Here is a 16,841-nt window from a genome sequence, read left to right as displayed (position 1 = left end):
AAAAAAATTTTTTTTAATGAACATAGCCTAGAAGTTTATATTCTATCAGAAGTAAAAAATGTACCTATTCTAATATTCACAAGTAGTTTTTTTTCTAAGAATAATTTAGAGTCTATGTTTAGATAAACATAGGTTGTGGCATTCTTTCCTCAGATAGTATCTGTGACTTTATGAAATTTCAGTTTTTACCTTTGAAAAGATGATTGATGGATGGCTCCCTGATGCTTTTGAAAGGACCTTGTATCCTTTATCTATTGCTGCATAGCAATGTGCCAAAAAAAGTTAAAGTACTTAAAACAAAAGAAATGTACTCTTTCCTACAATTCTGTGAAACGCCTCATCTGTTTTTTCTGGAATAACCTGGAATCATCGGTTCTCACTCATGCAGGTATGTATGGTCAGCTGTCCAACATGCTGGAAGTGGACTCAACTGGGACAATTGGGATGGTGGGGCCTCTCTCTCCACTATGGTCTATAATCTTAGGATTCTTCACAGCATGAAGGTCTTATGGCAACATTGTATGAAGGCAAATCCCAATGCATTATATTAACCAATGTTGTGGATTTGATGTGGGAGTGACTTCATGGAATATTTTATTGGGGACGATTAGTGTAAAACTCTATCAATGACCCCAATATTAGCATTTAAATGTCTTACATATATGTACATGCTTAAACAAACTGCAATAATTTCACATGGATTAAATGTTTATTATTTAGGTTTAATATCATGCTCTCAGAAGAATGCAAAATAGGAGAAATTTTGAAACTATCAAAGCAAGCAAATTACTCCTCTAACATTGGGTAGCATAAGTAAATGTTTTCATTTTCAAATATTAATGTCCCCCAAACTACGCCAAAATAAGTCATTTTCATAATTTGAATTTTAAAATACTCTTCTCCTTATGCAGTTCATATTCCTGTCCTCACATCTTGAGGCAGCCATGGAGGTGTGCCAGCTGGATCCCCCTTCAAGAATGTAATTGCTGTGCAGATACAAGGAGTGCAGATAGCTGACAGCCTCCAGCTGGATCACCTGCTGGATCAGCATGAGTTTCAAGCTGAGGCCATTCTCTTCCTGAACAGCTTCCCTCCAACAATATACAATGGTGGAGGAATTAAGACCAAGTCATTTCTACCCAGTGTAAGACTCATCTAACATTGATGAGTAGGATGGCCATCTAAATTGTTGGTTGGATGTCTCAGAGAAGCCTAGAGAAAGCATTGTCCCCTGCGGAGGTAAGTTGAAAAGCTTGAATTGCTGTGACAGATAATGGAAGAAGCAACAAAAGCCTCGGGAAAGTGGCCATACTGGAATGGATATATTATGTGAGTCCAAAAAACCACCAGAAAATTATGCTCCAAGGGAAGGCTCAGAAGACACAGTACTCATGAAGGCTATTGGGAATGGGATGAGAGAGGGACACCAGCATCACTCAGAAGTCCTAGTCAGGGGTGACTGCAAGAGAGCCTGATAGGGCCTGACATATGGATAGCCGTGGGGACAGCGGGACATCAAAAAAATAGAAGCCAGTGGCAACTCGTAATGTCCCAAGGCTGCGAGAGTGGTCACAATGACCATAATGAGCAGGGAGTGGCATTCAAGCAGGACTGATACACAGAAACTTGAGAAGACAGTTAACAAAACAGCATGTCCGAGAGCACAATATGCAAAGCCCACGCTCCGCTGAATGTACATAATCAAAAGAAATTAAGATCGGAAGAGCAGGAGGCTAAGGGTAGCCACTCTAAATGGAGTCAGAATCCTTTCCTCCGTTTCCAGAATGAAGTCAATTTCCAGACACAGATGCATGGGTTGAAGTGGCTAGATTCCTGAATGGAAGGATTCACGATAATTACACAGGGAAATGATTCTCTCAGTTCTTTTCCAAAGAGAGATGCAGCTGTTTACTGGATGATATACTGGGATATGGGACACCCAAGCGTTTCAAGAGCAACTGGGAACAGGGTTTGAGTTAGCTTTCATACTTCACGATCTCGAAGAATCATCATGGCCTCTCTATTAAAACAGGGACAGACACGAGGCAAGTAGTTATTGACGTTTGAGCCAAAGTCCAGTTCGTGGAACCACTGTCCTTGATGCCCCACCCACTGGTTGTATCACCTGGTTCTGAATGCATAATTGGTGTTGAAGCTCTTGGCAGTTGAAATATACCCAATAGTGAGTCCTTGACCTGTGCAGTAAAAGCTATTGTGATCGTGGGGGAGACCAAGCCTCTGAAACTGTCCTGAGCTACACCTTGATGGAGAATCAAAATCAGTATTGTGTCTTCAGATTTGCAGGGGGGTGGCAGAAATTTGTGCCACTCTTAAAGATCAAAATAATATATTGTGGCAATTTCTATCATACCTCCATATGTTTTAACCGTATTATCTTGGGTGAGAAATGGTGACGCTAGATGCAGATCAAAGGAGGAAAACTGGAAATAATTTTACAATATTGTTATACACACAGTCCCCTGGGGAGAACACAGCATGCCATGTCGGACTCAAGGGAAACACCAGGACCTATGATAAGGAGGAGAGCAAGGGGTAGCTATGGGAAAAATATCTTATTATGGTTTCTCTGCGAAGATTAGGGTAAGGCCAGGAAAGCAGGCATAGGATAGGATAATGTGAAAAATTCCAGAGGGTTCTGGGTCATAGGGGCCATCCCTGGTTGTCAGTCACCTGACCCTAGGACAATTGCCAGGGTGTATAGTGGTCCTGAGGGTGAAAGCCAGACTGAGAATTAATTGGGGAGGGGGGGCTGCTTATTGGACTTCTCAAGAAGGGGAACTAACCAGCCTCTCACCAAGGCTCAAAACTGTGTCAAGACAGTGAGCACTCATGTGCACACACACACACACACACACACACACACAAATATCTTATACCATGACATGATAATAAGGCAGGACGAGTATATACATTTACTCATGAGCAGCAGCAAATGATGTGGCACAAGGACCCGAGACAGAAAGGACTGGAAGATTAGAGACAAGGAGGCCTAGAACAGAAACACATGTGTGGATACTCAGGAGAGAGCACACATGAAACATATATGTATTATTCATTAATTCTGACAAGAAATCATCCATCGTGGAAGAAGCACTGGAGAACAAAAAAGATGAAAGACGGACAATTGATATTTTTTTGCTTTTGTCTTCACTCAGCTCCAGAAATGACATGGTACACATGTAAATGGAGTGGCCACATGGAGACTATACATGAGTCCAAAAGCATAGATCCCAAATGCCATAGTCGATCCAGTTGTGTTATCATCTGAATCTCTAAAATCTCAGCAACATAGACCAACTCCAAACCACTATTATGAAACTATTTCCTGTGGAGCACAATCAGTCACATTGAGATCCTTCTCGCTTTGAAGGGCCATTAAGCTGGCTGCAGAAATGTAGACAATTGTTCCAAGTAGAGGTTTGTCTTTACCGCCCATAAACCCTCAGCCAGCACCAGCATCCAAGATAATGGAGTGCTTAATTGACAAATATGAATTTGTACACAAAATGGTATCGGTCCAAAAAACACCCTTTACAACAAAGGATTGATGGGTGTGGGCCCATGACAATGTGATCCCTTGTTCTGTCCCATAATGCTCCATCTAGATACACTGGCTTGATAGAACTTGGAATGGCCTAAAGGCACAACAGAGGCACAGGCTTGGAGCCAATAGTCTCTAACGATGAGGTGCTACTCTGGGGCACCTGGGTGGCTCAGGCGGTTGGCGTCCAACTTTGGCTCAGGTCATGATCTTGCGGTTCATGGGTTCAAGCTTCGCATCAGGCTCTGTGCTGACAGCTCGGAGCCTGGAGCCGGCTTCAGATTCTGTGTCTCCCTCTCCTTCTGTCCTTCTCCTGCTCATGCTCTGTCTCTCCCTCTCTCAAAAATAAATAAATATTAATTTTTTTTTAAAAAAAAGGTGAGGTGCTATTCTCTAGCATTTAGTGTAAACACTAAATCAGAGACCTATGTACCAGATGTATTCCCAATAGGAAGAACACAAGAAACTGGTAACTAATGATCAGGCGTGGGAGTAGCCTTGCTCGCTGTCATTCCCGTGTTTGCAAACGTGGGCTTTTCATGATTAGAGAGCCTGGTGTCTATAGGATATGCACACTTACCAGAGGACATAGCAAGGATTATATTGAACTGCCAACTAGTGTTGACAATTGAACACTTTGTCCTCCTTGTGTTCACTGAACCAGACAAGAGGAGGAGCCTCTCTTGGGAGGGAAAATTGGCCCTGACGAGCCAGAAGTGGTAAGGCTGCGGTTACTCATTGAGGTCAGGAAGGAAAATGTGTGGTACTCAGGTCATCCACTGGGGGGTCTCTTATTACTCCATTACCCAGCTATGACTATAAATGGGCAAGTGCAGCAAAAGTAGCCTGAGGAAAGTATGTTTATTAGAGGCTAAGATCTCTCAGGAGGGAGAATTTGAGTCTTATCACCAAGTAAGACAGTGAACTCCATAAAGGTGATAGGTTAGGCCAACAAATTTAATCTTTTTAATTTAATTTTGTTTAATTGAATTTTATTTTCTTATCCCAATTTTTAAAATATTTATTCATTTTTGAGAGAGTATGAGCGGGGGAGGGGCAGAGAGAGAGAGGGAGACACAGAACCCAAAGCAAGCTCCAGGCTCTGAGCTGTCAACACAGAACCCAGCTTGGGGCTCGAACCCACAAACGGTGAGCTCATGACCTAAGCCGAAGTCGGATGTGTAGCTGAGCTACCCAGGTGCCCCTAGGCCAACAAATTTTAAATGGATAATGTAGGTGGGTGATGAGCACCAGTTATGACACTAAAAAAAATTTGTAGCAGCTGAGGCTGAAATTATCTTACAAATCTCATTCTTCTACATTTTGTTTCCAACAAGAAAAGCCTACTAGAATCTGGAGGAACTGCTCCTTTAAATGTTTGTAGAAGTCAACCCCCATGGCACAAGAGTGAGTCTGTGACAACCATGGATGGAGATGCACCACCTGAGTCTCATCAAGGTAGTGCCCTTAGCTGACAGCCTGCGGCCTCAGTACCTTCAAGATCTTCCTTTGCTTTTGAAAAGACGTCACGCTCTTTTTGGATCGCCTGACCTGGTAAGTGACAATGGTAAATACACCAAAGACTGACTGTTTCTGCCCACTGCAGGACTCCTCTGACAGACAATCGTTGCACTGGAGCTCCCATTGGAACGATCATGTCACATCTAGATTGCAGTCCGCTAGTCTAGCTGCACTATTTTTCTTACTTAATCCTTTCTCATGTGTCAGATATGCACCTTGGTTTGAAGGATTTCCCTGCCCAGTTCTCCTTCTCCCTCCTTTTATCTCTTCACTGATATTATCCCCTAATAAATTGTGTGGACTTTTAACTCCATTTCAGTGTCTGTTTCCCAGGGGATCCAACTGGCGCATACCTTCACCACACTCATAATTCACAAGAAGTAAGAGTCTTCATCTTTGACATAAAAAATTATTAAGATGTTGATACTGTGTGTTATGGACTGAAGGTTTGTGTCCCTCAAATACTCATATGTTGATGTGCTAACTTCCTGGGTGATAGTATACGGAGATGGGGACTTTGGGAGGTAATTAATGTTAATTGAGGTCATGAGGTCAGTGCCCTTGTCTGATAGGAGTAGTATCCTTGGGTAAGAGGCACCAGAGAGCTGGTTTTCTCCCTCCAAACAGACAAGAAGAGGTCATGTGATCCTACAGCAAGATGGCACCTGTCTTAAGCCAAGAGCAGAGGCCTCAGAATGAAACTTACCTTGCAAGCACCTTGATCTTGGACTTCCAGCCTCCAGAAGTGTGATAAATAATTTTCTGTTATTTAAGTTACTCAGTCTGTGGTATTTTGTTATGTCAACATGAGCTGATGAATACACTGTGCATTAAGGTTTAGAATTTATTATGTCTACAAATACATTGTCAGCATTCTCTGGTAATCGGGACTGCTTTCTCCCACATTGAATGAATTACAGTTCTTCAATTTATACTGACTCTTCTGTTTTTTTTTTCCTTCTGTCACACAATATAAAACAAGAATGCATTACACAAAGAAAAGACTGAATTATATGATCTCAAGGATCTGAACAGTTACTGAGAGCATGGGAACAGAAGTCAGACAAAAGGCAGAAGGGACCTCTTCTATCAATGTGATTCAGAGTGTATTTCTGAAATGAGTAATCTAAAAGCATTTTAGAGGCAGATTTCTGAGAGAGTAATTGAAAGAGTTACTCTGGTATTAACCTTTACTCTTGCCAAACTTTCATTTCAAGGAGCACTATGAGTAAGTGTCTTGCAAACAATATATCAAGGCTTTAATACTTTAAAATCAAACTGATTCATCTTTCATCAGAGCACACAAACTTTCTCAGAAAAAAATCATTTAAAAAATGGGACTTCTAGGAAGGAGATAAATGAAAGCTAGCCAACTTTCTTTTCTGAGTAGAAGAAAATATCGGACTCTTTGTTTCTTTCCTTTCTATTTATTTTGTAAATTAGACAAAATCTATAATGGAAGATGTTTCTCACAATAAAACAAAATCTATCCAAATGAGGTGAACCAAATTTCCATGAAGCAAGCGACATACCAAATACATTCCTTCTCTAGATCCAAGTTATCCTGCCATGACTTGAAATTTTGGAATCTATAATGGACAAAACCATAGAAAATGTATTTATGTGCCAAAACAAGTCTGTAGAAAATGCTAGAAAGGAAGGCCTTGTTACCTGCCTTAAATGTTGTATGGTGTTTGCTTTGACAACAACGCACAAGGTATCTCTATTTCCACGCTCCTGTGAAAAGCCAAATCTTTAAAGGGGTCATCATTCAATACATAGAGAGGAAAACCTAGCAAGATTTGTATTTTTTTTCCCAGGCAGAAATGCAAACCAAAGCTTTATGAGAAGCGCGAACATAGGGTTTTCTGGAGAAACGGTAACTGTAATTCTACAGAACAATACCAAAGTCTTTTTTTTTTTTTTCAACGTTTATTTATTTTTGGGACAGAGAGAGACAGAGCATGAACGGGGCAGGGGCAGAGAGAGAGGGAGACACAGAATCGGAAACACGCTCCAGGCTCCGAGCCATCAGCCCAGAGCCCGACGCGGGGCTCGAACTCACGGACCGCGAGATCGTGACCTGGCTGAAGTCGGACGCTCAACCGACTGCGCCACCCAGGCGCCCCTCAAAGTCTCAACCAAGAAGTGGTGTTCACAGTTCAAGAGAATGAACTGTGCTCAGATATGCAGTGAGATGTTTTACAGTAAAGAAGTGTTGTTCACTGCCCAGCTGAAAACCATTTAAATTCCTGGCAGCATATTGCGTGTAGAAAGAAACCAAGAGGGGACAAGTTTGGATAGAGCCAGACTTCATAACATGTCCAGGTGGCTTGGTCATTCCACCCTTGTTTAAAAACTACTACTCAATACGTTAAAAAATCCAAGTTAATCTTATTTGGAAAATTGTTATTTTTTTTTTTTTTAGACTGGATGAAAATTTGGCAAGTTTCATGACATAGAAAGGTTGAAGTTTCTGCTGGAACTTGGTAAAATGGTACTGGCAAAGAAAAAAGCGGGGGAAAAGACCCAAAACCAAAAGCAGTTTCTTTCAACTTTGAAATATTATCAGTAAGAAATTTGGCCAAAAAATATGACCAAAAAGGAATTTTTAATAATTTCCCTAGTACAAGCGATGTAATAGGAAACTTCCAACTTATTAGTATAGATTTTATTATACGGACTTATGATAATTGTAGACCTTTGCATATGAGTAGAAGAGGAGGGATAGAAAATAAAATAGAACATGAGTTTTTTCTATCAGATAGCTTTGACAAGTGCTGACATGCGGTTTAAATACCCTTTTAAAAATTTTTTTTATGTTTATTTTTATTTTTTGAGAGAGAGGGAGAGCAAGTAGGGAAGAAGCAGAGACAGGGAGAGAGAAATCCTAAGCAGGCTCTGCACTGTCAGCACAGAGCCTGACGCAGGGCTTTAACCCACAAACTGTGAGATCATGACCTGAGCCAAGACCAAGAGTTGGACGCTTAACCAACTGAGCCACCCAGGCGCCCCCTAAATACTCTTAATCAGAGAGAAAATCCTGAGTTTAGAACATAAAAATAAGGAAGACAGAGAAGCATTAGGTAATTAAAGCTCAATGAAACACTCTTTGGAACGGATTCTGGAAGTTTTTATTTTTATTTATTTATTTTTTCAACGTTTTTATTTATTTTTGGGACAGAGAGAGACAGAGCATGAACGGGGGAGGGGCAGAGAGAGAGGGAGACACAGAATCGGAAACAGGCTCCAGGCTCCAAGCCATCAGCCCAGAGCCTGACACGGGGCTCGAACTCACGGACCGCGAGATCGTGACCTGGGTGAAGTCGGACGCTTAACCAACTGCACCACCCATGTGCCCCTGGAAGTTTTTAAATATTGGTGATGAAACAAAACTTAACAGATAAGTTCTGCTCTTATGGTATTTACAATAGAGTGAGGAAGGCTGCTAAATTAAAACAAAATAACCAATAAATGTCTAATGAATCCGGTCATCATTATTCTTATAGAGAATGGAGCAAGGCTAGGGACAATGGAGAAAATCCCAGAAGTAGGAGACGCTAATGTTTTAGGTGAAATAAACAAGCACACAAATGAAATCTCCCACTATAAAGAATATTTGGAAAATGCTAGATTACACAGAATTAAATTAAATTTATTGCAGAATCCCTTAACACTATTGATATTCTAATATATGTCATAACTTCTTGTAAGTTTTATTTTTTGAGAGAGGGATTGAGAGAGAGAGAGAGAGAGAGGGAGAGACACATGGTGTAGGTAGGGCACTCACTTGGTAATGAACAGTTAAATTCCCTGAGCATCTTACATGACTCTCTTAAAAAAGATGTCTCTTTTTTCTTAGGAGTAGAATCTTCCTATTGGCTCTTGGCTAGTAATCAGTCTTTCCTCAAAAGAGATAAAGGGATCACCTCATCTGCGGGCCTCAGTTCCATGAGCGCCTGACTCTTGATTTCAGCTCAGGTCATGATCTCACAGTTCCTGGGATCCAGGCCCGCCTGGAGCTCTGTACTGACAGCACAGAGCCTGCTTGAGATTCTCTCTCTCCTTCTTTCTCTAACCCTCCTCTGCCCCTGCTCATGTTCTCTCTCTCTCTCAAAAAATATTTATATATATATATGTATATTATATATATAATATATATTATTGTAAATACATATATTATATATATAATTTTTTTAAGCAAAAAAGGTAAACAAGGTTCTCATGTAGAGGACAGGAAATGCAGATATCGAAATGTAAGTGAAGTTAAATGGGGCTGCGTTTAGGACACAGAGTGTATGGTAGGATGTGATTACACAAGGAAAAAGAAAAATATTTTTCTAACTCTTGTTTGATAAGCACTGCATAGGAGGCAGGCTGACTAATGTATGTTACACGGGAAGTAGAACAAATTTCAATGACAGCAGAAAATAAAGAAAAGGAAACCTAACTTGTTAAGTCACTGGTACTAGGAATTCTAGATTGATAAAACTCATACTCTTTTATTTTTTTCCCCTTTGGATTCAGAGCCAACTGAGAGATAAATCACAGAAGTCAGAATATTAGGGAGAAAAAATGTCAACTGTATTACTGATGGAGCCCGGATTGGAATGTGTGGCCAAAAGAGGCAGCCACAATGGGTTTCCTACTACTCCATCCAGAATTAACACACTTGCCCAGTCAGAGGAAGAGCTGGGGATACATAGACCTCTTCTTGAGGAGCAGATACTGCCTGTGTAACCGTATGACAAGGCTGAGACCAGAAAGCAAACCAAAACACATCAAACACTTTTTCTGCAGGCAGACAGATTTATTTTATTTTATTTTATTTTATTTTATTTTAAATTTTTTTTTCAACGTTTATTTATTTTTGGGACAGAGAGACAGAGCATGAACGGGGGAGGGGCAGAGAGAGAGGGAGACACAGAATCGGAAACAGGCTCCAGGCTCTGAGCCATCAGCCCAGAGCCTGACACGGGGCTCGAACTCACGGACCGCGAGATCGTGACCTGGCTGAAGTCGGACGCTTAACCGACTGTGCCACCCAGGCGCCCCAGGCAGACAGATTTAAAGGAGCGCCAGGAGCTCCAGGCTGAGCTTGCTTTTTGTTCTTTCTTTTGAATTCACTGATAATATAAATCATCTTTTCTTTCCTCCCGTTGGTGATTGGAATGAGCAAAGTGGACCCACCAAAAGAAGTCAGAATGCTCCTCGCTGCTGGTCCTTTGCACTTGACCACTGCCAGGTGCCGGCAGTTTACCACCAGGAGTTCACTCAGCAAGTCCCTGCTGGGGCAAGACAGGACACGCACAGGGAAATGAAGACTGCCTTGCAGTGTCTTTTTCTCCCATGCTCCTGAATTGGATCACCCTCTCCTTCTTTCAAAGAGGAGGAAGGGAGAAGATGTTTACCATCGTGGTGAGTGGAATTTTCCCATTCCTATGGCTACTTAGGTAGGGGCTTGAAGGGGGAGGGTGTGTGTTTTGCTCTAGAAGTTGTGTATTGAGCAGAATGAAGAGGATTTTATAAGACTGGGAGACCTGCCTTATAGCAGTCACAAACGCTCCTTCTCCTGGGATTCCGGATTCTGGTCAGGCTGTGCCAGAAATGTGTGCTTCAGAAGCCAGGTGAGAAAAGAGAGGCTTTTCTCCATCTGTGTAAGAAAGCAACAATCCTTAAGAGGACTACTTTTCTGGGAACGTGAAAATTCTGTGGCAGATTGTGCGATCTTGTCATGACCTTTTGCAGTGTGCTCCCCTAAGATATCTGATACAGGAGGTATATGACATGGTTCCTAAAAGAGGGTTGTTCTGTGAGCAACAGACTAAGAGTGCTCAAGGATTAAAGGCATGCATGGATAATGAGTAACTAACAGCCTCCGTCTCAAAACTTGCATCCATTTGCTTAGGAGAGTGACGCTACTCTTGAAGAGAATTCTTTCTTCTCTGGACCTGCCAGCCAGACACAGTAGTCAGCGACCACTGGGGCAGAAAAACAGTGAGACATCCAACCAGTCTGCTGGGAAGGAAATTTAATAAAGTTTGAAAATGTTTCGTTCTTTCCATTTTTCTCCAATTTGATATTCCTGAAGAGTATGCCATTCTGAATGAGCCTCCCCAAGGCTTGGGGTGGAGGGGAATAAATACATGTGGCAAGGATGTGCAGGGTAGACAGGCTTCTGTAGCCAGCCAGCCCACTATTTTCACAGCAAACTGAATTTGAAGGTGCAGGATAGAAAGGTGCATCCCAGAACTGAACTCTACATTTACAAAGCCAAGTTAAATGTTTACAAAGAGAATTCCCAAAAGTATTGTTCTAAAAAATGTATAGGATCCTTCTAACTTTGGCAATAGACAGAACTTGAGATATTACAAAATGGTGTTATAGGATAAGCCATATAAGTTTTTCTGTTGTGTTATTAAAGCATTCTTAGCTTTTAAAATTCTTTCCTTTTGGGAATTCCCAGATGGAAAGGTATTCTTAAAAGTTATCGCGAGCAATGAATTTTTATTTTAATTTGCATCTCCAATTCTCTACAGTTAGATTATACATGTAGGGGAACAGATTGAATGTCATTATAATTTATTTGTATTTCACATCAACTGATTTCCATTGGGAATTACTATATATATATAAACATATACATTTATAGCTATTTATTGAGATATGTTTTTCTCATAAGTCACACTTCTAAAGCTCACATGTGTTATGCATGACGATTTTTAAGACATGCTTTGCGAATCATCCTTACTCGTGATTGATTTCATAAAATATACTGAATCTATCTTCTAAACTATTAAAACAAAAAATCATGTTTTTTATGGATAATTCCTTTTGAAGTTGAAGAAATGATATAGTGATCTGAAAGAGACTATCATTATACTGGTTAAGGGACTAGATAGATGCTAATTAAGTCTCCATCCAACCATGAAGCTTCTGCAACTCATGAATACATTAAAAAAACAATTAATTTTGCATAATCACAACATGTAAAGTATTGACTAATGTGATTAATACCTTGCATGAAAAAATTAGTATAATTTTCATGTAATTATTTGATTTAATCCTGTTGGGAAATGAGTCTTGTTTAGAGAATCCAGGGAGTTCGTGGTGACTCAAATCTCATATTCTCTCCCCCCAAAGCCCACCATGCAAGGAGCACTTTGGTGACGTGACCCATCAACACACAAATAAATTAAGCTCCATTAGCTTGTTGTGGCAGTTGCACAGAATTTTCACACGTCTATACAGCATCAATATTTAAAAAAATAGTAATGTTTTATTTATTTTTGAGACAGAGAGAGAGACAGAGCACAAGCGGGGGAAGGGCAGAGAGAGAGGCAGACACAGAATCAGGCTCCAGAGAAGCAGGCTCCAGGCTCTGGGCTGGTTGGCACAGAGCCAGATTCAGGGCTTGAACCCACGGCCCGTGAGATCATGACCTGAGGAGAAGTTGGACGCTTAACCAACTGAACCACCCAGGAGCCCCTGAAGCATCAATATTTTTACATGGATTTTTTGGTTTTATAGTTTTCAGGACTTATTTGTTCATTAATTTATAAGCATCCGTGCATTTGTATATATGTATATACTTGTGTGCTCAAATAACCTTCTCAAATATAAAGATGTGTGTAGAAAAAAAAAACGTGCTGTATTTTAAGACTTTCAAAGTCTCAATATTTTTATCTGAAATGATGATCTATTACATATCCATTTCGTATGCAGGGAGTTATGAATCCAGATGTCTACTTATTTCTCCTCACAACACTTATTTGAAATGCATGCTAATTTTCCTAGTCATTGCTATCAAATTCTGTGGTTTTAAATTTATAAAGAAATCACCTGAGGAGGGCTTTAAATCACTAATGCCTAAGCTGTATCCCAGAATAATTAATTCAGAGTCTTAGAGGGTAAGATACAGATATCAGTCATGTTTAACGCCTAGATAATCTACTACACAAGTACGTTTGAGAGTCAGTGCTTAGAAATACCTATAAATATTGTGTATTCATATCGGGACTGTATAAGCTAAATACCATCTAAAAAATGACTACAACAACATTTTCCAGCAATTTTTTTCTTCCTTCACTTTAATGATTTTTGTTCGACATTCTATTGTTTCCACATTGCTAAAGTCCCTAAATGTATGCTATGTTCTGCAGTATTAATGCACATAGATGCTGAGTTTTTAGTAATTCTCAATCTGGGCTGAAGATTGGAAATCTCTAGGGAGCTTTTAAAAACTCAAATCTTCAGATGATTTTTATGCATGGCAAAATTGAAAACCCTTCCTTCCATCTATATGAATGTTCAAACCCGTGTCATTTTTAAAATCCATTCAAAACAAACAAATAATCTGATTTTATCATGTTATTGACTGGATTTAATCTTTGCCCATTCATAATTAGAAATATGACTAGATTAAAAACTCTTTGGAAGTTTAGATTTTTAAAAAAATATTCTTTACGTTCTGTGCGGCTTTATACGTATCGATCCACAGACTCCTTTTAAAATTTGTTTTTAATGTTTATTATTTTTGAGAGAAAGAGATACAGAGGGTGAGCAGGGGAGAGATAGAAAGAAAGGGAGACACAGAATCCAAAGCGGGCTTCAGGCTCTGAGCTGTCAGCACAGAGCCCGAGGCGGGACTCCAACTCATGAACCATGAGATCATGACCTGAGCCGAGCCGAAGTCTGACGCTTAACTGACAGAGCCACCCAGGCGCCCCATTGATCCACAGACTTCTAACACCGAATGGCACATTCGGTGTTAGAATGGAGAACGCCAAGGAGCGCTACCTTACAAATAGCCGATGGCCAACTTTTAGCCAGCCAGGTTTTTTTTAAACACTGTGTACATTTTAGGTGCACAACATGTGGATTTGATATACTTTGCAATATGATCACGACCATCGCATTAGCTAACATATCTATGACATCACATAATTATCATATCTTATTTGTGGTGAAAACATTACAGATCCAGTCTTTTAGCAATTACGTATGCAATACAGTGTTGCTAGCTATAATCACAACGCCATGCTTTAGAGCCCCAGAACTCCTCCCCACCCCACCTCCTGGTAAATTCCACGCTACCCTCTGTTTCTAGAAGTTTGGCTTTTCTCGATATATATCGTACAGTAACTGTCTTTCTCTTATTTACCTCACTTAGCATAATGCCCTCATGAAGGGCTACTGATTTTTTAACAGGGTTCTCCACCTGGGAAAGAGGTATATACTTAGGACTATACACCAGACTTATATGTGCCCCGGGTATTACCCTAAAATTGCGTATATATTATGTATCATGGAACCTCTGGCCTAGACTAATTTAGAGACTCGTATATATGATCGGTGGTATATATTATATATATCTAGATTATGTATTATTGTCTGCATGTATAGTCTAGACCCATGGTCTTAAAAAGTATGCCCTCTGGACCAGCAGGAATTTGTCACAAATGCACATTACTAGGTCCCATTCCAGATACTTGGTGAGCAGGACCCAGAAATCTGTGTTTTTGCAAGCTCTTCATGTATTATGTGTAGTACATATTGAGAACCGCTGGTCTAGACCATCTCGCACAAATATTCTGCAGTCACAATCACCTTGTACAAGTTTTGCTAATGTCTATTAGTTTTGCATATTTAATCTTCTTTGCCATTTTTCTACCTAGAATCTTCCCTTGTAAACATTTCCAAATTATACCTTCAACTTCCTGTAGCAGTGCTTTTCTCAGCCCAGTTCAAGAGCTATTAGAGACATTTGGGGCACCTGGGTGGCTCAGTTGGTTAAGTGTCCAACTTTGGCTCAGGTCATGATCTTGAGCTCAGATCATGATCAGGTCATGATCTCAGGTGAGTCTGAGCCTGATCAGGGTCTCTGCTGTCAGCATGGAGCCTGCTTTGGATCCTCTGTCCCCGCTCTCTCTGCCCCTCTCCCACTGTTTCTCTCTCTCTCTCTCTCTCTCTCTCTCTCTCTCTCTCTGTCTCTTTCTGTTCTATGCTTCTCACAATAAATAAACAAACTTCAAAAAACTGAAAAAAGAGATATTATAGACATTTAGAAATGATAGTTATATGTAGGTAAATAATTTATTGCATCCATTTACATACATTCTATATAAGTAATCATATACAATGGTAATTGGTACTATTTCTTTACAGAGTGCAGCCCACATGAATAGCCAAATAGTTTTAAATGCTTCTGAGTATAAATAAAAATAGTGCTTCATAGTAACTGTTTGTGTATTATTAACAACTGGGAAAAGCTAATAGACTTGGCAAAAATAATGAGAACAAATAGTGGTAAATCAGGGAAGGAAATCTAGATTTCAAAAATCCTGCCCCACTGATAAATTCTTTAGGGACAAGAGAATTCACAGCCTCTAAAGTAAGTGTGCCTGAAAATAGCTCTATAAGAAAAGCTGTATTATCTCTTTTGCTTTCAGCTCCACACACAGGAATAGGAGCGCTACCTTACAAATAGCCGATGGCCAAGTACTCATTAAATGAACATGTTAAAAAGCGAAATCGAGAAATAAACTCGAGAGGCACTTATGTAAAATGGTAGTACACAAGTGAAATCTGTCCCATACTCTCTCTCCCTCATCCACCCCTGTACTCAAAGGGAATTTGTTTCACTTCGGAATTTGAATAAAATTGAGTAAAATTAAATAAAATTGAATCATCCTGGAGGGTTAGAACAGAAGCTCAATCAATACTAGCGAGTTACACTTAGTTGGACACTAGTTTCTAAAATGTGCACACGATCCCGGGTCACGGGTTGAAGGGCAGACAGCTTTACTTATTGACCGTTACATCCTGACAGGCCTTCGGTAACTCACACACAGATAAGGGAATCTGATTGCTTTTGTACATTTCTGGAGGACAGATGTCACTACCTCAATTGGAAATCATTGGGAGGCTGGTTGGTAGCCTACATGTTTAGGCCAAAAAGAACATTTTTCTAGACTTAGAGGTCCCTTTTCATGTCTTCTAGTGAACTCCATTAGAGAAGATGCATATTCCTCTGAGCAGATGACTTTCTTCATATTAACCCTGGTCCTAATTTTTTTTTCCTCTCTCTCTTTTCTTAAGTAATCAAATGCTTACATATTATGAAGTTATTATCCCGACATTATTTCTTTAGAGTACAAATTTTCTTAAACTAATGCAAATAAATCCACTTGCCAAACCGATAAAATTAATGCTATAAATAACATTGTTGTCACATGAATTGTGTCCCTCTGGATGTTTACGAAAACACCCCAGAGTTTGCATTTCAAATCATGGTCTGCTCCTTTGTCTCTCTTGACCTGATCCTTCCATCCAAACAAATTGCACTGGTCATGGATTTATAGCACAACTATTGCGGCCATTTTAAAGGACCTTTTTTAGGAAACCTGAAAGCCTTTAGAACAGAGTGGATGCCTACAGCATCCCGCTGGCGATTTTCTGATGTGGCAGTTTAATTGTGTGATTGCTTAGAAAACAATTTCTGTGAATTTTTTGGAACTCATTCAAATGACTCCTCCTCACAGGACAGTTTCTTTTGAGACTGTTCTTTTCCTTGCTGCTGAAAAAAAAAAAATAGGTTGAACCATTGTTTCCTCCTCTAGCCACCAAGATGAAAATAGCATCAGTACTGCTCTGAGATTGAATTTATTGTGAAAAGAAAGAAATTAGATCAGAGGCAAAAAAAAAATGTTTGTATCTTTAAAAGACAAAAACAAAAACAAATCCCAAATCACAATAA

This window comes from Prionailurus bengalensis, chromosome A1 (genome assembly GCF_016509475.1).
Source record: "Prionailurus bengalensis isolate Pbe53 chromosome A1, Fcat_Pben_1.1_paternal_pri, whole genome shotgun sequence".
Lineage (NCBI taxonomy): Eukaryota > Metazoa > Chordata > Mammalia > Carnivora > Felidae > Prionailurus > Prionailurus bengalensis.
Note: the sequence above shows the minus strand (reverse complement) of the source record.